This window comes from Gracilinanus agilis, chromosome 6, assembly GCF_016433145.1.
Source record: "Gracilinanus agilis isolate LMUSP501 chromosome 6, AgileGrace, whole genome shotgun sequence".
Lineage (NCBI taxonomy): Eukaryota > Metazoa > Chordata > Mammalia > Didelphimorphia > Didelphidae > Gracilinanus > Gracilinanus agilis.
In genome coordinates, this window is record NC_058135.1 from 183,570,726 (window position 1) to 183,590,116 (window position 19,391).

General features: G+C 33.6%; 1 pseudogene; it reads right to left on the minus strand.

The window, feature by feature from the left end:
- Positions 1-5,684: 5,684 nt before the first annotated feature.
- LOC123252428 lies at positions 5,685-18,062 on the minus strand (annotated as a pseudogene).
- Positions 18,063-19,391: the final 1,329 nt, after the last annotated feature.

A 19,391-nucleotide genomic window follows, 5' to 3' on the forward strand; every position in this document is an offset into this window, starting at 1 on the left:
ATATATATATATATATATATATATTTGTGCTAGGGAGCATCTAGTTGGCTCAGGAAATTGACGATCAGGCCCAGAGACAAGAGGTTCTAGGTTCAAATCTGGTTTTAGACATTTTCTTAGCTGTGTGATCCTGGGCAAGTCACTTAACCCCCATTGCCTAGTCCTTACCATTGTTGTGTGGAGATGCAAAGCATGGAATCCCTGCAAAGGTACAGGGATAGCCTCACCCAGAATTCTAGGGGACCCCCCTGGAGAACTTTGGGTGAGGGGGCAGTTGAGAAGGGTTTGAGACAGTTATTTTGTGGAGGTTGGAGTGAGTAGACACCCTGTTTACTACTCCAGACTTAGGAGTTCATCTGATGTGGCCATTGTAGCATAAGCCTGTGGTTTCTACTCATAGGGTTAGCCTGTTTGTTATTACTGTTCTTCATTTATATCAATATATAATTACTTAGTGATTAGAGAGTAAAGATATTCATTAATAGCAAAAGTGCCAGTTTCAGTTAAGTGCTTCATTCCCTCCTGTGAGGAGGGGGAAGGGCAATTTCAATCTAACAGTTCAGGGTCACCTTTCCTTATTCAAATACCTTCATTAACTTCGCTACTTTTCCTTGTTATTACTTAATATAACCTTTATCTTCAAATTTGTGCCTGGTAATTATTTGGGGGGATACTCACAACTCAATCTGGATATCTAGTTTGAATCCTGTCTGCTGCCAGTTTAAGAAGATCTTCTCTGTCCTCAACAGTTAGATAACTAGCTTCTATATATTCATCTTACTGACCTGTGAAGAATATAAATTAAAGAAAAGGAACATCATTGGGGTTTCAGTCATAATAGAAACTTACCAGAGGAATCTCATTCCTGTTTTCATTACCAACTGAAATCAACAACTGTTTAGGGGGGAGGTGTTTGAGAGCCAGGAGTGTTTAGCCCCCTCCTTTCCTCACTGAAGCCTGTCAATCTCTGGCTCTTGACTTGTGAAGCTCTAATATTGGCCCTGACACATTATCTGATTCTCCAAATTATCTGTTATTATCATCATAACACCATTCAGAAGGTAAGGGTTTAAAAAAAAGAATGCTTCCTTTGTTGATAATAGTTGTCATTCATAGTTTGTCATCTTACTTTATTGTTGTTGCTATGTACAACATTCTTCTCCTTCTGCTAACTTCACTTTGCATTACTTTATGTAAGTTTTTCCAGTTTTGTGTGTCTGTGTGTATACATATGTTGTTTTTAAAAATGATCAAGGCTGATATTATGAGAATAACTAATATTTTATTTAGGCCCATGTTGGTAGAATAAAATTGACCACATGCCTGTAAAAATTTCAAATTGCCACCTCAGCCATTATGTTTAGTAGCTTACGTAATCTTTTCTACATCCCCCAGAGACCACACTCAGGTAGCAAAGAAAACCTGCCTCCAATGACCCCAAGAGTCTTATATCATTCTCTTACATCATCACACTTCCTTTCTGCCTCCATTTGTACAAGAGGAATCATGGGAAATGTAGTTTCCAAAGTCCTCTAAACATCTACAAGAAGTTTGTCATATATCTACATATCTTAAGGCTCAAATGAGCCCCAAATACCTCTAAATGGAACCCCAGAACTTATTTAAATAACACACATATGTGTGTATGTGTGTAAGATCATTTTCTTTGTCATTTCTTACAGCAAAATAGTATTCCATTACAAGTTTATACCACAACATTTTCAGCCATTCCCCAAGTGATGGACATCTTTTCAGTTTCCATTTCCTTGTCATCCCAATAAAAGAACTGCTATAAATATTTTTGGACAGGTAGGCTCTTTTTCTCTATATTTAATCTCTTTGGGATACAGAACTAATAGTGATATTACTGGACATAGTATGATGACTCTTTGAGTGTCATCCCATATTGCTCTCCAGAATATTTGTATCAGTTTGCAGCACCACCAGCAGTGTGTTAGTGTCCCAATTTTTCCATGTCCAAATTTGAAAAAATTTCCATTTTTTCAGCTTTTATTATGTTCCTTTTTTATCAAGCTAGTCAGTCTGATGGAAATGAAGTAGTACCTCAGAGTTGTTTCAATTTGCTTTTCTCTAATCAATAGTTATTTGAAGCATTTTTTGTATGACTAAATATAGTTTTAATTTCATCTGAAAATTGCCTATTCAGATCCTTTGATCATTTATTAACTGTTTGTGTAAAATTATTTTTTTATTTTAATGTAATCAAAGTTATCCATTTTACATCTCATAATGTTATCTATGTCTTGTTTTCAACGAATTCTTCCTTTATCCATTGGAATTACTGATAAACTATTTTGTGCTTCCTTAATTTTTATGCTATTACTGTTTATTTCTAAATCATTTATCCATTTTGACTTTACCTTGGTATGTGACATAGAAATGAAATTGATTCATAAACAAATGTAGCACAACTAGCATGGTTGTTTTCATGTTTCTAACATAAATAAGCATTATTTTTTCAACAATTCTTCGAATGGCTCCTACATTTCATGTATTATACTAAGTACTCTTAAGTTGATAATGGCATACTAGTCAATTATGTTGGCTCTGCCCATCCATTTACAATGAATATTTCTTCATTTATTAAGATCAGATTTTACTTGTTTAAAAAGTGATTCATATGTATGCCTATGTGGTTCCTGAGTTAGTTTTGGGAGATAAACTCCCAGGTATTTTATTCTATGGTTATTTTAAATGGAGTATTTCTATCTTTTCTTGAAGATTTAAGTAACACATAAAATGCTAATGACTTATTTTATTTTTAATCCTGCTATTTGCTAAAATTATCTATTTGAACTAGTATTTTAGTTGAGTCTCTAGGATTTTCTGCATATACGATCATGTTGTCTGCATATGCATCTGGTTTTACTCCCTTTTTGCCCATTTTGATTCTTTTAATTCATTTTTCTTCTTTTATTGCTACAGATAGTATTTCTAATACTATGTTAAATTAAGTTGGTGATAATGAGCATCCTTATTTTGCTCCTGATCTTAATGGGAAGGCTTCAAGCTTATCCCTGTTATAAACAATACTTGTTAATCATTTTAGTTTCATTATTTATTCCATATTAAGAAATAATATCAAATTATTCCTACGCTTTTCAGTGTTCTCAATAGTAATGAGAATCATATCTCTTCAAAGGCTTATTCTGCATCTATTGATATAATCAAATGACTTTTATTTTGTTAGGAGTTTTCTTTATATTGAAGCACCCTTGCATGCCAGGTATAAATCCTATTTGATTACAATGTATAATCTGTAATATGTTGTTGAATTTTCCTAGTTAATGTTTTAACTAGAGTTTTTGCATCGATATTATATTTGAAATTCATCTATAATTTTCTTTCTCTGCTTTTCTTTTCATAGCATAGGAATCAGCAACATATTTGTTTCAGAAAAGGAATCTGCAAAACTCTTCTACATGTTATTTCAAATAATTTAATCAGCATATTTGATTCTTATAATGTTTGATAGAATTCATTTGTAAATCTGTCTGATCATAATATGGTTCTACGTAGAAAGTTAATTTATGCTGTGTTCAGTTTTTTTTCCTTCCTAAAATAGGTTTATTTAGATTTTCTATTTCCTCTTTTTTTAAATACTCTTCCATTTCACCTATATTGTTAATTATTTTTGTATACAATTGAGCAAAATCTCCTAATAATTGTTTTAATTTCCTCTTTATTGGTGGTATATTCACTCTTTTCATCTTCAGTGCTAGTGATTTTAATTTCTTCACTCTATTTTTTAAATCATGTTAGCCAATCATTTACCTATTTTGTTGTTTTATTTTTTTATATATATCTAACTCTAAATTTCCTTATTAACTCTAGTTTTCTTACAGTCAATTTTATTGATCTTACCATTAATTTTTAGGATTTTTAATTTGGCGTTCAGTTGGAAATTTTTAATTTGTTCTTTTTTCTATGTTTTTTTCTACAATGCATTCACAATTCATTAATTCTTTCTCTATCTTATTAATATAAGCATGCAAGGATATAAATTTACCTCTACTGCTTTTGCCATTTCCAATAATTTTTGATATGTTATCTCATAATCAGTCTCTTTAGTGAATTTATTGTTTCTCCAAATTGTTTTTTAACAGACCCATTCTTTAAGATTATTATTTAGTATCCAATTAGTTTTAAATTTGTTTCTATATTTATGTTGCTTTTCCATATTTAACTATATATATATGTATATGTATATATAAATTGCTTTTCTATATTTAACTATAATGTTTTTATACCCTAATATATGGTCAACTTTTGTAAAAGTGCTATGTACCATTGAGAAAAAATTCTAATATTTGCTGTTCCCATTCAATTTTCTCCAGATATCCAAGACATCTATCTAAGATTCTATTGAATCTTGACTTCATTCTTATTAATTTTTTGGTTAGATTTAACTCATCCTAAGAGATGAAAAATGAAGTTGCTCACTATTATTTTGTTACCTATTTCCATTCTCAATTAGTTTTTCCTTTAAAAATCTGAATGCTATAACATAGAGTGAATATAGTTTTAACATTGATAAATCTTGATTACCTATGATACCTATTAAAATAATCTAGTTTCCTTGTTTATTTCTTTTGATTATTTTTGATTTAGCTTTAACTTTTCAGAGATCATGATTGTTCCTCCTGTTTTCTTTGTATCAGTTCAGGCTTAGTATATTTTGCTCTAGTCCTTTGCTTTAACTCTATGTGTATCCTATTTTTAAGTGTGTTTCTTATAAACATATTGTCAGATTTGGTTTTTGGATCTACACTGCTATCTGTTTTTATTTTATGGGGAAAACCATTTCCTTCATATGCAAAGTCATAATTACTAGTAGTGGATTTCCCTCAATTCTGTTTTTCCTCAGTGTTTGTCCTTCTCTCTCTTGCAGTATCCCTCCTCAGGTGTACAATTTTTTCTGTCCATTGTCTCTCCTATCTGCCCCTTTTCTAGGAACCTTCCTATATCCTCTCCCTTTACTCTCATAATTCTAAATTAGCCTAACCTTATAAAAATTCTGGTTATATATGTATTATGTCTAAAGAGCTATAAAGTCTTAGGAAATTTTTTAACCATAAATTTCTGGGAGTCTAATGATTTTTATATTGTCTCTCCTTAAGCTATTATTCATGTCATTTGTTTTTGATAGTCTGTTTCATATTCTCTTCCATTATTTTATTATTTCAGTTTTTCTGTATCATTTCTTGTTGCCTTAGCAAGTCAGTAGCTTCCTCTTATCCATTTCTAGTTCTTAAAGATTTATTTTTTTCTGTGAATTTCTGGATCTCTTTTTTCCATTTGGGTGATCTTTGTTTCATAATTTTCTTTATCTTCTTAATTTTTTCTTATTTTTTCCTAATTTTTCCTCAACTTCTGTTATTTAGTTTTTGAGTTTTTTTTAACTTTTTCAACATTTTCTTTAATACAAATCATACATACTTCAAATAAACACTGTACAAAGTAGAGATAGAGGAATTATCTTGAACACAGAATATGGAGAGCATGAAGATAATAGCTGACAAGATATGCTGCTCTCTGTCAGAGCTGATTACTTCAGTTTTGTAGGGAGACAAAATGAACATAAGTGTTCATTTCTTGGCTATTAGGAGAGGAGATAAAGATAAAATGAAGTCTCAAAGTCTAGGAGCAGAACAAATTAGGCTCTAGTTCTCAACCAAGGAGCAATGCTGGTTCTCTTTGTTATGACCCTGATCCCAGGCCCATCCAGTGATCTTCAGAGGGTGTCCAATTACCAAAATAGCCCCTTCTTTCCAATCTCCCATATTCTCACTCAGCACTGTGAAACATTTACCCTGCCCAGGCATCAGGGGACCAGCGGAATTATCATCCTGCAGGGTGGTGAGGAGTGATCTCCCTAGGACCTTGCTAACAGGTTTCCTTCTAGGGGGCTTAGAACCTGAAGAACAAGGAGTCTCAGAGCCTCTCAAGAACTTATCAGGATCCTGGCTGGTCATTCGAGGTGATGGAGGCTATTCTGTTACTTCTGTAGTGTTTGTTTTCAGGAAACCTCAGTTTGGCTCAGGGAAGTTGGTGGTATTTGGTGTTCAAGGGAGAATGGAGACAAGTTCTTATCACGCTAGGATGAAAACTTCACAGGTAGGGCTAGCTCAGTGGAATGCTCTGGCTTAAAGGGTTCAGCCCCAAAGAACACACTAAACTGCTTTACCAGCTCGTTTGAAGGGTCTACAACAGCGACGGGCAAATTTTTTAAAAAGGGGGGCCAAAGGAAAGGAAATACTCATCTGTCAGTCTGTTTCTAAGGCAACACTTTCAAAGTTTCATTTTATTGTATCCTACTTATTGTATTTGTCAGATTAGGAATAATGTCCCGTGGCAGGATAGAAAAGTTCAGGGGGCCACATATGGCCCATGGGCAGTAGTTTGCCCATCACTGGTCTACATCGCTGGTTTTCATGGATTGGATAATGTGAAATGTGGGAGAATGGGGATCTGAGGCCTGAGGTTGTTGGATGTATTTTGTCCCCACTTTCTGCTGCTGTTCTGTGGCAGAAGGACTTAGTTGTGGTGATCTCTCCACTTTGGTTCCCAGGAGTGGAGGCCCTAGCACTGTCCAGATAGAGGGTCCCAGTGGAGAAAGAAGAAAGGATTTTAGGTGGAAGGAGATGGTCTTCTCAAACCCCCAAACTCACTCACTTTCTGAGTTTAGGGATTGCCTGCAGATCTCTTGAGGGTTTTTTAAAGCTCTTCCTAAAAGTATTTATTTATTTATTTGTTTGTTTATTTTTTAAATCTTGAGATCCTTCATTGTTTTTCTTTGCTATTTTGGAACTTGATGTTTTACTTAACTGTCCTCTGAGTTTGAAGCTAGGTCTTCTTTGTTCTTATAATAGTTATCAATAGTTATTAGCAATTAGAGAAGAAAAATAAATTGAAGGGATTAAAGTAGGCATTGAGGAAACTAAACTATCACTTTTTGCAGAGGATATGATGGTATATGTAAAGAACCCCTGAAAATCAAAGGCTAGTGGAAATAATTAACAACTTTAGTAAAGTTGCAGAGTACAAAATAAACCCATATAAGTCATCAGAATTTTTATACATTTCCAACAAAACTCAGTGGCAGGAGTTAGAAAGAGAAACTCTGTTTAAAATCACTCTAGACCACTAATGGGCAAACTACAGCCCACGGGCCAGATGAAGGCCCCCTAAAATGTTCTATCCAGATTATTCCTCATCTGTTGAATACAATGGGTAGGATACAATACAATGAAACTTCAAAAGAGTTGCCTTAGAAACAGACTGATAGATAAGCATTTCCTGTCCTTTTGGCCCCCTCTTTAAAAAGTTTGCCCATCATTGCTCTAGACAATATAAAATATTTAGGAATCTATCTACCAAAACAAACACAGGAATTATATGAACACAACAACAAAACAGTTTTCACACAATTAAAACTAGATCTAAACAACTTGAAAAACATTAACTGCTCCTGGGTAGGATGAGCTAATATAATAAAAATTACAATCCTATCCAAATTAATCTACTTATTCAGTGCCAATCAAACTACCAATTTTTTTTTGTAGAATTAGAATAAATTATAATAAATTTCATTTGGAAGAACAAGATATCAAGAATATCAAGGGAAATAATGAAAAAAATGTGAAGGATGGCTAGCATTACCAGATCTTAAACTGTACTGTAAAGTAAAGATCATCAAAACAATATGGTATTGGTTAAGAGAGAAAAGAGAGGATCAGTGGAATAGACTAAGGGTAAGTGACCTTAGTAAATTAGTGTTCAATAAACACAAAGACTTCAGCTTTTGAAACAAGAACTCAGTATTTGACAAAAACTGCTGGGAAAATTGGAAAATAGTATGTGGAAAATAAGGTTTTGGTCAATATATTACAACCTATACCAAGATAAATTCGAAATGGGTAAATGACTTAATTATAAAGAGTGAAATCACAAATAAATTAAGTAAACATAGATTAGTATATCTGTCAGATCTGTGGGAAGGGATGGAATTTAAGACTAAGCAAGAGATAGAGAAAACTGCAAAATGTAAAATGAATGACTTTGATTATATCAAATTAAAAAAGTTTTTGTACAAACAAAACCAATGCAAGCAAAATTAGAAGGGAAACAACAAAATGGAAGAACATTTTTATAACAAAACTCTTGGACAAAGGTTTAATTTTCCAAATTTATATGGAACTAAGTCAAATCTCCAATCAAGCCATTCCCCAATCAACAAATGGTAAAAGGAAATGAATAGACAATTTTCAAAGGATGAAGTGAAAACTATCAATAAGTACATGAAGAAGTGTTCTCCTGATTAGAGAAATGCAAATGAAAACAACTCTGACATACCACCTCACATCTAGCAGATTGGCCAATATGACAGCAAAGGAAAGTGATAAATGTTGGAGGGGATGTGGCAAAATGAGGACATTAATACGCTGCTGCTGGAGTTGTGAATTGGTCCAACCATTCTGGAGGACAATTTGGAACTATGCACAAAGGGCTTTAAATGAATGTCTGCCCTTTGATCCAAGGAGATAATAAGGAAAAATGCTTGTAAAAAATACTTATAGCTGTGCTCTTTGTGGTGACAAAAAAATTGGAAAATGAGGGTGTATCCATCAATTGGATGATGGCTAAATAAATTGTGGTATATGTTGGTGATGGAACACTATTGTGCTGAAAGGAATAAAGAAATGGAGGAATTCCATGTGAACTGAAATGACCTCCGGGAATCGATGCAGACTGAAAGGATCAGAACCAGGAGAACATTGTACACAGAGACTGATACATTATGGCATAATCAAATTTAATGAACTTTTCTACCAGTAGCAATGCAATGACCCAGGACAATCCAGAGGAACTTCTGAGAAAGAATTCTATCCACATCCAGAAAAAGAACTATGGAGCCAGAAATGCATGAGAAAACTATATGATTGACCACATAATGTGTTAGGGATGTGATTAGCATTTTGATGTTAAAGAATTGCTATACTGAAAATATGAATAACAAGGAAACAGGTTTTGAACAGTGATACATGTATAACCCAGTGGAACTGCTTGTCAGCTTTAGGAGTAGGAAGAGAAAAGGAGGGGCATCAGGAATCATATAACCATGGAAAAATATTCTAAATAAAAATTAAAAAATAAATTAAATTAAATTAAATATTTTACACTTAACTTATTTGTTGACAAATAATATTTTAAATGGATGATAAAATGGCTAAAGTGATACAAGGTGGCTGGCATATTTTAATATATCTTTTATTAATAAAAATTCTTCCATACATTATTGGCTCATTCATACAGTTTACAAAAATGTTATATGAGGAATTTTAAAAACAGTGAATAGAGTGTCTATAAATCAGCAGTTTTTGACAATAAGATCATTTCCTATTTTTTCACTTCAGACCATGATTATTTCTTGAATTTGAAATCCTTTAACAAAAGGCAACACTTAATTTTTTTTTTTGTAGTGGAAAGATCAAATAGCAATGTTTAATAACATTAATTATTCTCTAAACTCAAAATCTCCTGTTAAACTTGAGCTTTCTCCTTTTGAAGAACTACATCAATTGCTATTTAGACTTTAGTGTCAGAAAGATACAAAGCATTAGGGGATATTTCCCCTTTGGTAGATTTCCTGCTTCCTTTCTGGCTCATTCACAGTGGCAACCTAAGTTACTTTAGCTCAGCTTGATTAAGCAGGTGCTTTCTATCAGCCATTTGATATGGCATCATTTAATAATAGTAGAAGACCTATTCTGGATCTGTGATTAACAACCTTTGACCTTTAACAAAAAGATAATTAAATAAATCCAGATATGAGTAATGGATTGCAATAAATATACCTTTGTAAAATGAGAATTGAATTTTGGTGAAGGGATACAGAAATCTAAAGTGAATGGTATTTTCTTCTAGACAATTCTGGTGGGAAATATGAATTAAATAATACGAAGTACTGTTCTATGTGACAATAAGGGGAAATTACCTACTTAAGAACATTTCAGTACCTAAATGATTAATATGAATATCTTCAAACATAAACACTGCCTCCCAAGTCTTAATGGTTCTTATTTAAATTGTAACCAAAACAATGGAAATTAATCAATCATGCTAGGTTCAAGTACAACTTTGGCACTCTAGGTTTACCTAGATTATTAAAAATGTAAAATAGTAAATAAATTACTTAATATTTAGTCATTTATTTTTACTTTGAACTACAATTAATTTCAGATACTTTCATATATATCCTAAACTTAATTCTTTTGAAAAACCATTTGGTTCATTTTCTTTGCCTCCTATAATTCATTTCACTTATTTGGAACATTTGTGGAAGAGAAAAGAGCAGAAAGTATTATTTAGGTTATCTAAGCACCTTTAGAACACTGTTTAAAAATAATTTAGATGGGGAGGGAAAGGCTGAGACACTTGTAAATAAATTCTATTTAAAAAAGAATTAAGATATGGTGAAACAGAAATAGAAAAGCACATGATTTAGAGACAGAAAACTCTTAAGTCAAGAAGAACTGGGTTCAAGTTCTGATTTTATTAAACACTAGCTGCATGCAAGTAAGTTAACCTCCTAGTGCTCTAGGCAAATTGCTAAGACAATTAACATAGAAAATGTTTACCTTCAGGTTCCCTATGCGAACAAAAACATTAAGGTATGGAAGTCCATGTCCCTTTAACCCAATTCTACCATTTAGTTAAAATTAATTTGATACTATAATTTTCTTAAACTTCCATACCTTAATGATTTCACTGGTCCAGGTTGTTCTTTCTCCACTAAAGAGCAAAAATTTTCAAGACTGTTTATCTAGCTTGAGTTTTAAAAAATCCTTATTCTTTCAAAACTCTTGTGCAGAGGATTTACTGGAATTGTTAGGGACAGTCTTTGCTTTTTATATTTGGCACTTGAATTTTATTTGTTATCTTCAATCTTGAGCAGACCTCCTTTTCTGTTCATGTATGTCCTTATAATGTTGTGCTCTATGTTTCTCACTTTCAGTTCATCATTGATAACATCATTGATGTTGTATCTTACCTATGACCACCATAATCTTTTTTGACACTTTCCAAAATTTTGAACAGTCTCACTTTGGGAATAACTTCAATTTTATATTATCAGATGATTCTCTTCCACAAAAGATGAATTTGGAGAAATATTGCCATCACTATGAGTATTTCTGTTTATCTTTCTCCAAAATTTCACTGGCAATATTTCATTGCTTTCAATTTAGTTTACCTATTGGATGTTTATGAAATGATACCTCAAATTTATAACCATCCACTGTAGACTGATATTTATTTTATACATTTGGATAAGTCTCAAATTTTATGCCAAGTTTTTCAGTCATATTTGCTAAACTTTTATTATAAATGTTTTATTATATTCTTTTTAATAATATTTTCTTTGAGCATTTCCATCCAAATTTACAAAGGGTTATATTTCTATAAATTTATTTTAATTGGCTAATTAAGATTATCAATGTGTTAGCTTCTTAAAATTAATGGATAACACATTTCTGAAGTTAAAAGGATTTTTTTTAATTAGAGGAATACAATCAATACTGAAAACAATGGGTCCTTTTATTTAATGTTTTAAAGGTAAAATTCCAAAGGAAAATAGAAATTACTTAACTGAGAATATCCAAGATAAAAGGAGAAAGGGGAAAATGTAAGAAAACTTGTTAATTCTTTCTAAATTAGTCCAGGACTCCTTTCTGCAGTATAGGTGATTCCATAACCCCCTGACTATAGGGCTTATACTTTCAAAGCAGCTCTTGGAACTGGAACCAACCTCCTTTACTGCAGGAGCTTTGATTAAATTCATCTAAAGTAGGATTCAGGGGTCATCTGGGTAGTATTGAGAGTCAGGCCTAGGGACTGGAGGTCCTAGGTTCAAATCCTGCCTCAGACACTTCCCAGCTGTGTGATCCTGGGCAAGTCACTTGACCCCCATTGCCCACTCTTACCACTCTTTCACCTAGGAGTCAATACACAGAAGTTAAGGGTTTAAAAAAATTAAAAAATTAAAAATTTAAAAAAAATAAAGTAGGATTCAGAATGGATAGAAAAGCTTTAACAAAAGATGTCACCAAAGAACTCATGGTGACAATGGTGTTCACAGTTACTTGAAGACAGAAATCATATAAAATGGATTTAAGACTTTTGGCTTGTCTGAGTTGCATGCCATCTTTCTCTGCTGAGAGAATCAGTGACAAGAGGATCAGAGATTCCCAGAGATTTTATCGAGGAGACGGGGTTCGGCTCAGAAAAGTTTGAATGGTTTCCTATTCTTAAGTTTATGGGTAGGGAGATGTCAATTAGCTAGAAAACCAGACTTCTATCACCTAGGATATTCCAAGGCTAGAAGTTTCAAATGTGAAATGTTCCAGGAAAAGACAAGAACAGAAGGAAGAAAGGGGCTGCTGGATAGAAGGAAGTAACTTTGTTAGGGAACAAATAGCCTGCTGGATGGAAAAGGACAAAGCCAGAAAAACTAGAGATTGTTTTTCTCTCTACTATAGAAGTTATAGAGGGATTATGTTTTCATGGAAGATTTTAAAGGAGTCAGTTGTGTCTCCATCTGGACCAATTTGTTTAGAGGTAATTGATTGATGACTTGTTTCTTCCTTTAAGATTAGTATGCTGAAATTGCTAACTTAAGGTTGTGTTGATTTTGATAAATAGTAATTCTGTAGATAATCAACTATTTTGAATTTAAATTAAGAATTAAAAATCATAATATCCAAATTGTCTTCTCTCCCTTCCCATTCCCTCACTGAGATGGTAAGCAATTTGATCTCAGGTATATATGCTTGTTCTTGCAATCTATAATTCCATAATGGTTATGTTGTGAGAGAGTACACCAAAATTCAAAAATAAAAATACACTAAATAAAGTGGAACATAGGGTGTTTTGAACTGCCTTCCAATTCTGTCTTTCTTTCTCTGAAAATTAATAGGAATCTGTTATAAGTCCTTCAGTATTGTCTTGGATCATTGCATTGTTCAGAATATCTAGGTCTTTCATTGTTGATAATCACACACTATTGTTGTTGCTGTGTATAATATTCTTCTGCTTCTTCTCATTTCATTCTGCATAAACTCAGGTAGAACTTTCCAGGTTTTTTCAGAGATCATCTTCCTCATTATCCTTAAAGCACAATATCATTCAATCATAATCATATGCCCTGACACAAAGACTATCCCATCTCCCTCTCTTCACATTTGGATTGCTTGCTTGCTGTGTTGCCAGTCTCTTGTGACAAGCTTTGAAGATATCATCACTGGATATTTTTGTGAGATCCCCTTTTCCCAGCATTACCACTTCTCTACCTTTCTACTTCACTGGGATGCTTGATAGAAGATACTACTCAGCCCAAAATACAGGGAAACAGTTTCATTGATGGTATGTCTCTTGAAATCCAATATTAGACCCTAGGTCCTTAGAGACAGGTTCAAACTGTCACTGTGTCCCTGTGTCTACTCTCATGGTTCTAAATTCCCTTGCCAGTAAAGTCTGCTCTCTGCTAACTAAAATCTATAGTTCTACAACCACCCCCATTGCCTAGCCCTTACCACTCTTCTGTCTGGGAACCAACACACAGTACAGATTCTAAGATGGAAGGTAAGGGTTTATAAAAAACCTCTCTCTACTGATATGCAGAGCATAAATTGTGTCAAAACAAGTAATGTCATTTGAACATAGCTAGTATTCCATGAAGCAAGAGTTCCTCCATTCACCACCCGCTATAGTTGGCAAAATTACTAATGTTTTGCAGAAAACAGGACAGGAAAACTTGGTCAATAAAAATCACTTATTACTTGAAAAACATAATGCAACTGTAGCTAAAAGGATTTGCCTGGTTAGCAATATATGCTAATTGAAGTGCTTTCATACATGAGAAACATTGAATTTTAATAGACAAATGCTAAAAGGTTCAGTATGTCCAATATTTCTTTTTTCTTTCATAAAACCTAGGATAAAGTTTGGAATGTTCTTTTAAACTCATAGAATAATATATCATGCAAATATGTACCAATTTTACAAGTAATTTTAAACTAACAATGATATCCAGAAACATGAATTTTATTGTATGTATTGATAGTGAATTCTTATGCATCTCTTCATTCTTCATGTCCTTGACATTACAAGTAATTTCTGATCCCTTCATTTAGTACTGATTAAAAAAGTTTTTTTAAGAACCCTTGGGTGCTAAGCAACTGTGCTAGATGCTGGGGACAGAATAGTTGGTTTGACTTTAGCGTTTTCCTGTAAATTAAATTCCAATGCCCTATTTCTTTTAAGTTTTTAGTATTAATATTCTCTCTCTCTCTCTCTGTCTCTCTCTGTCTCTGTCTCTGTCTCTCATAAGATTTTGATTTTTAATCCATTCTGCTATTGGCTTTCATTTTATGTGTGAGCTCTACCAATCCCCATTCACAGTTGTTTCCTAACTGTGTATTTCTCTACATTCTATTTTCTTAAATTTACCTCTCCCTCTCTTCTTTCTTCCCTCTTTCTCTTTAATGCACACAAGTATATTACATACCTAAATGTATATATACATATATATGAATATAGATAGAGAGATAGAGATCAATAGATAGAAATTCAAAGTCTGGCATAGCCTGGTGTAATCTACCTAATATATAATTCCCCTTTTACCCTGTACAATCCAGTTAAATAGGCCTTCTTGAGCTCCCTCACACATGATATTCCATAGCCATTTCAATGGAATGCTTGGTCCCATGCAATTTTCCTTAGAAACTAATTTTAAGTGCCTTATTCTTATCTGAAAGCTTTCCTGATTCTCTTGCCCAGTTGTTGATTTACCCACTAATTCTATCTTTCTATCTATCTGTATGTATAATATCTATCTACATATATATAAATATATAGATATGGAAATTCATTAATATCTATCTCTACATATATACATGTACATATATAATATGTGTATACTATTTATATGTGTATATATGTATATATATTTACAATCACTCTATATTCTAAACTACTTGAGGAGAGACACTTTTTTCTCCTTTTTATCAAAAGCATGCCACCAGACTTTGTCAAACAACAGGAACTTACTAAATGCTTAAAGTCTTGTTGGTTATAACTTAAGGGTCTTTACAGGAGGGTCATATATGACTCCTTTATACATAATTTCATCACTTCATTTTCCTGGCATAGAGAGAGCCTTTGTAAATAGAAAGAGAGAAATGAGAGATTTTATGTCAAATGCAAAGAATGGTGGGCAGCTGTGCCATACAGTTTATAGAGTGCTAGGTCTGCAGTCAGAAAGACTCATCTTCTTGAATTAAAATCTAGACTCACACTTTACTATCCCTGTGACTCTAGACAAGTCACTTAATCCCATTTGCTTCAGTTTTCTCATCTATAAAATGAGCTAAGGAAAGACATGGCAAAACACTCTGTCTGCCAAGGAAATCTCCAAAGGAGGTAAGAATAGTAAGTTATGACTGAAAAATGAATGAACAAGTGAATAAATTAATAAGTAATGAACAATGACTACTTAGCTTACCTGAATAGAATGGAGTGGATTGGAATTATGTACAATAAGGCTGAAAGGGTAGGTTCAAACAAAGCAATAAAGGGTCACAAACAGGGAAATGATAAAGGTTTTTTGAATACTAGAGTGATATGGTCAGACCTTAGAGATCAAATAAAAACAATATTATAAACTTTCAAATGTAGGATGCCCAGAGCTTGGACTAGAATGGTGACTTTGTAAGTTGTTAGAAATGGGAAAAAATCAAGAAGAAATGGCAACTGATTGCATATAGGGGGAAAAGATAAATAAAAAGTCAAAGGTGATTCTGAGGTTATGAACTCAGGGAAATAGAAAGATAGTGATGCTCTCCCAAAGAAACAAAAGAAGCATCACGACTATGGGAAGTTTCCTAGTATACTCCTAGAAAAATGGAGACTCTTAAGCCACAAATGAGCATCCCTTATGTTGTGAGGAAGATAAGATTATTTATTGATTAGGTATTAAGGTGTATCTAACAGAAAGGAGCTGGAGCTGGGAATTCCAGGTCGGAATGGAGGAGAAGGAAGAAGTGACTTGTGCTCTGGAAAGGACTCCATTGGTGTTTAACACAAACTGTGGTTAGCCCTGGGAGCACTCAGAGTAAAAGGACATCCTGCATCCTGATTTTCCCCTGGGATCCTGAGTGGTGACATCTAGCAGAAAGAGAAGATCAACATTCCTGTGCCAAGGAAGAGGAGAAAATTTTGAAATCTGGTGGACAGTGTTTCAAGCAATTCCTTCCTATTTGGTTCCTGAGACAACCTTGGCTCCCGGCATCCAGAGATCATCAGTGGATTGCAGTGAGAATCCCAAAGCCACAAAGCCCCTAGCTGAGCTGCTCAAGCCTGGCAGGTTCCAGGTCTGAGGCAGTCACCCAGAGACTCCATTTACAGCTCCTTAGGTTCTGTTAGTTTAGATCACTAAGTTAGTGTAGTAATAAGTCCTTCCTTTTCCCTGTGGGTTTTGTTATTGAGTGTTAAGGTTTTAGAGTAGACATTCCTATCCCTCCTTTTAGTTGTTCATAATTAAACCCAGTTATATCCTGTTAACTTGTCTGTTGAATTCAAGGCCTCTGGCCAGAGTGACAGTTGGCTAACTGTCATTTGTCAGTTAGGAGCAACTAGGCTGTTCAAGTCTTCATGTCCAGGTCTAGTCTCTCATAAAATCCCAGTGTGTGTGTTCCCACAAACCACTTAGTTTATTTATAATATCCCTGGTGACCCCATTACCTATACTTATATTTCCCACACTTATCCAGCTTTAAACTCCATCATGTGAAGAACAAAATTGTCCAGACAAATTGGATTTAATCTGATAAAAACAATGACTCAGGGCCTAGAAGTAATAACTTGAATGTTGCTGCAGAAGAACAGTTCAGTCCAACCACGAAAGGCCATTAGTCCCCGAAAATAACAGCAAGGCAGATAACAGAAAGACTTTATTATATCCAAATTTACATTCCATATAGCTGATGAACATCTCTTGTTTCTGGGTAGAAGTTTTTCTCTTTTTGCCCAATTCAAGATGCCTCTTCTCTTTAATAAAACACTATAAAAACTGTGACCTCTTTCCCAGTGCTTGGATCAAGCCTATGATAAGGCCCTAAGCCCCCTCACAAGGCAGAATATAGTGAGCCTAACCTGTGGATACCTAAAATGAGTTCCTTGATGAATACCAGTGAAAGCCCATTTTGAGGACCTAAGAACCTACAAGCTGCCTAGCTTTACAAAACAATGGAATGCTTTTAGGGAGACTGAATCAGTAGTGGGAGTCATTTTCCAGAACTCTCAGACCATCATTCACCTTAGAAAAACTGAAACTTGAATGTAGTCAGAACAAGATCTCAGGGTAACAACAGGGAAATTAAACTTAAAATTCATAAGAATGCACTCTCTTCACTGGGAACAAGGCCCATCTTTATGATAAAAAACTAAAGTTAAGAAAAAGACTGGGAAAATGAGAAGACATAAAAATTAAAATTAAAAAAATAATAATATATTTCTTTCAACGGAAACAATGATCATTTAATGAAATAGAGAATTTTCAAGCATTCTTTTTGAGAAGTCCATACCTGAAAAGAAAATATGGTGTTCGAAGAGAAGACTCAAGAGAAATATAAAAAGTTAATCTGAAAAGAGAAATCTGAAGAGATTCAGTAATGTCAAACTGTTTGCATCCCTATATGAGAAGATGATACTTGTGACTAGAATTTTACAGTTGTTGGAGCACTTAGAAAGAATATACATAGACAAAGTTGTGGGAATAAGTTGATTATGATGAAATGATATCCAAAAAAATTCAAGGGGTAAAAAATAATATTGCACTGAGAGAAGAGTGAAAAGAAAGATAGAATGTAATAAACTCTCTCACCTGAAGAGGAACAAAAAGCTTTAAAAGTAAGGGGGAGCCTGCCTTCAACATTGATCATGAGAGGACTGCATGAATTTTGGAGGTCCAGAGGACTTTCCATCTTCCCATCAACAACCTAGCAGTCTTCCAGAAACAAATGATAATGGTCTCCTTTAGGATTCAAGACAGACTAGTTACAACTTCATAGCTTTCTAGAAAAGAAGGTTGTACAAACATTTAGGGGCACTTTCATAATATCTTATAAAGGGGAGAAAAGGACTTTCCATGACCAGAAGCTGGGTCACCCTTCTGCAGTCCCTTGACCACATTTGCTCACTAATCTTAAACCACTTTCCCCTGGACTTTGTACTTAGTGGTAGGAAAGTATTTCACAGGCTTTAGGAGGGAATGGTTTGTCCTGACTATTCTATTCTACTGCTTTAGTACATATTCTTTTTTTAAAGCTAAAAATAATAATAATAATAATAATAATAATAATAATAATAATAAAATAAAGTAAGGGGGAGAATGTGGGTGATGACAGGCAACACTTAAACCTTACTTTCACCAGAACTAGCTCAGAGAGGGAATAACATCCATACTCAGGTCGATATAGAAATCTAGCTTACTCTACAGGGAAGTAGGAACGGAATCAAAAGGGGAGATGGTGTTCTGGAGAAATCAGTGGTTAGAAGTAAACATTTATGAAGAAAAACATAGTGAAAGGAAAGAGAAAGCAAGAATAAAAGAGGAAAATAGGAGTAAGGGAAATACAGTTAATATGAATAATTTTGATTTTTTAATTTAAAAGGTTTTTATAAACAAAAGTCATTATAACAAAATTACAAAGGTAACAACACACTGGGAAAATATTTTAAAACAAATATCTGTGAAGAAGCTCTTATTTCTCAGATACAGAGTTCCTAGTCAAATCTATGAGAATACAACTCATTTCCCAATTGATAAATATTTAAATGATCAGAATGTGCCATTTTCAAATGAAGAAATCAAAATTATCTAAGGTCACTTGAGAAAAAAAAAGTGTTTCAAAAATCACCATTAATTAGAGAAATGAAAATTAAAACAATTTTCAGGTACTACCTCACATCTATCAGATTGGTTTAAATGACAGAAAATGGAAAATGATAATGTTGGAGGGGATGCAAAAAATGAGATACTAATGCATTGCTGATGGAGTTATGATTTTATCCACCCATTCTGGAGACAATTTTGGAAGTATGCCCAAATGGATATGTAAATGTGCATAGTCCTTTGATCTGATCATATCATTACTAAGTCTGTATACCAAACAGATCAAAGAAAAGGGGAAAGAACCCATTTGTACTAAAAAAGTTTAAAGAGCCTTTTTTGTGGCGTCAAAGAATTGGAAAATGAAGAAATGTCTATTTATTGGGGAATGGCTTAACATATGATGACATATGATTGTGAT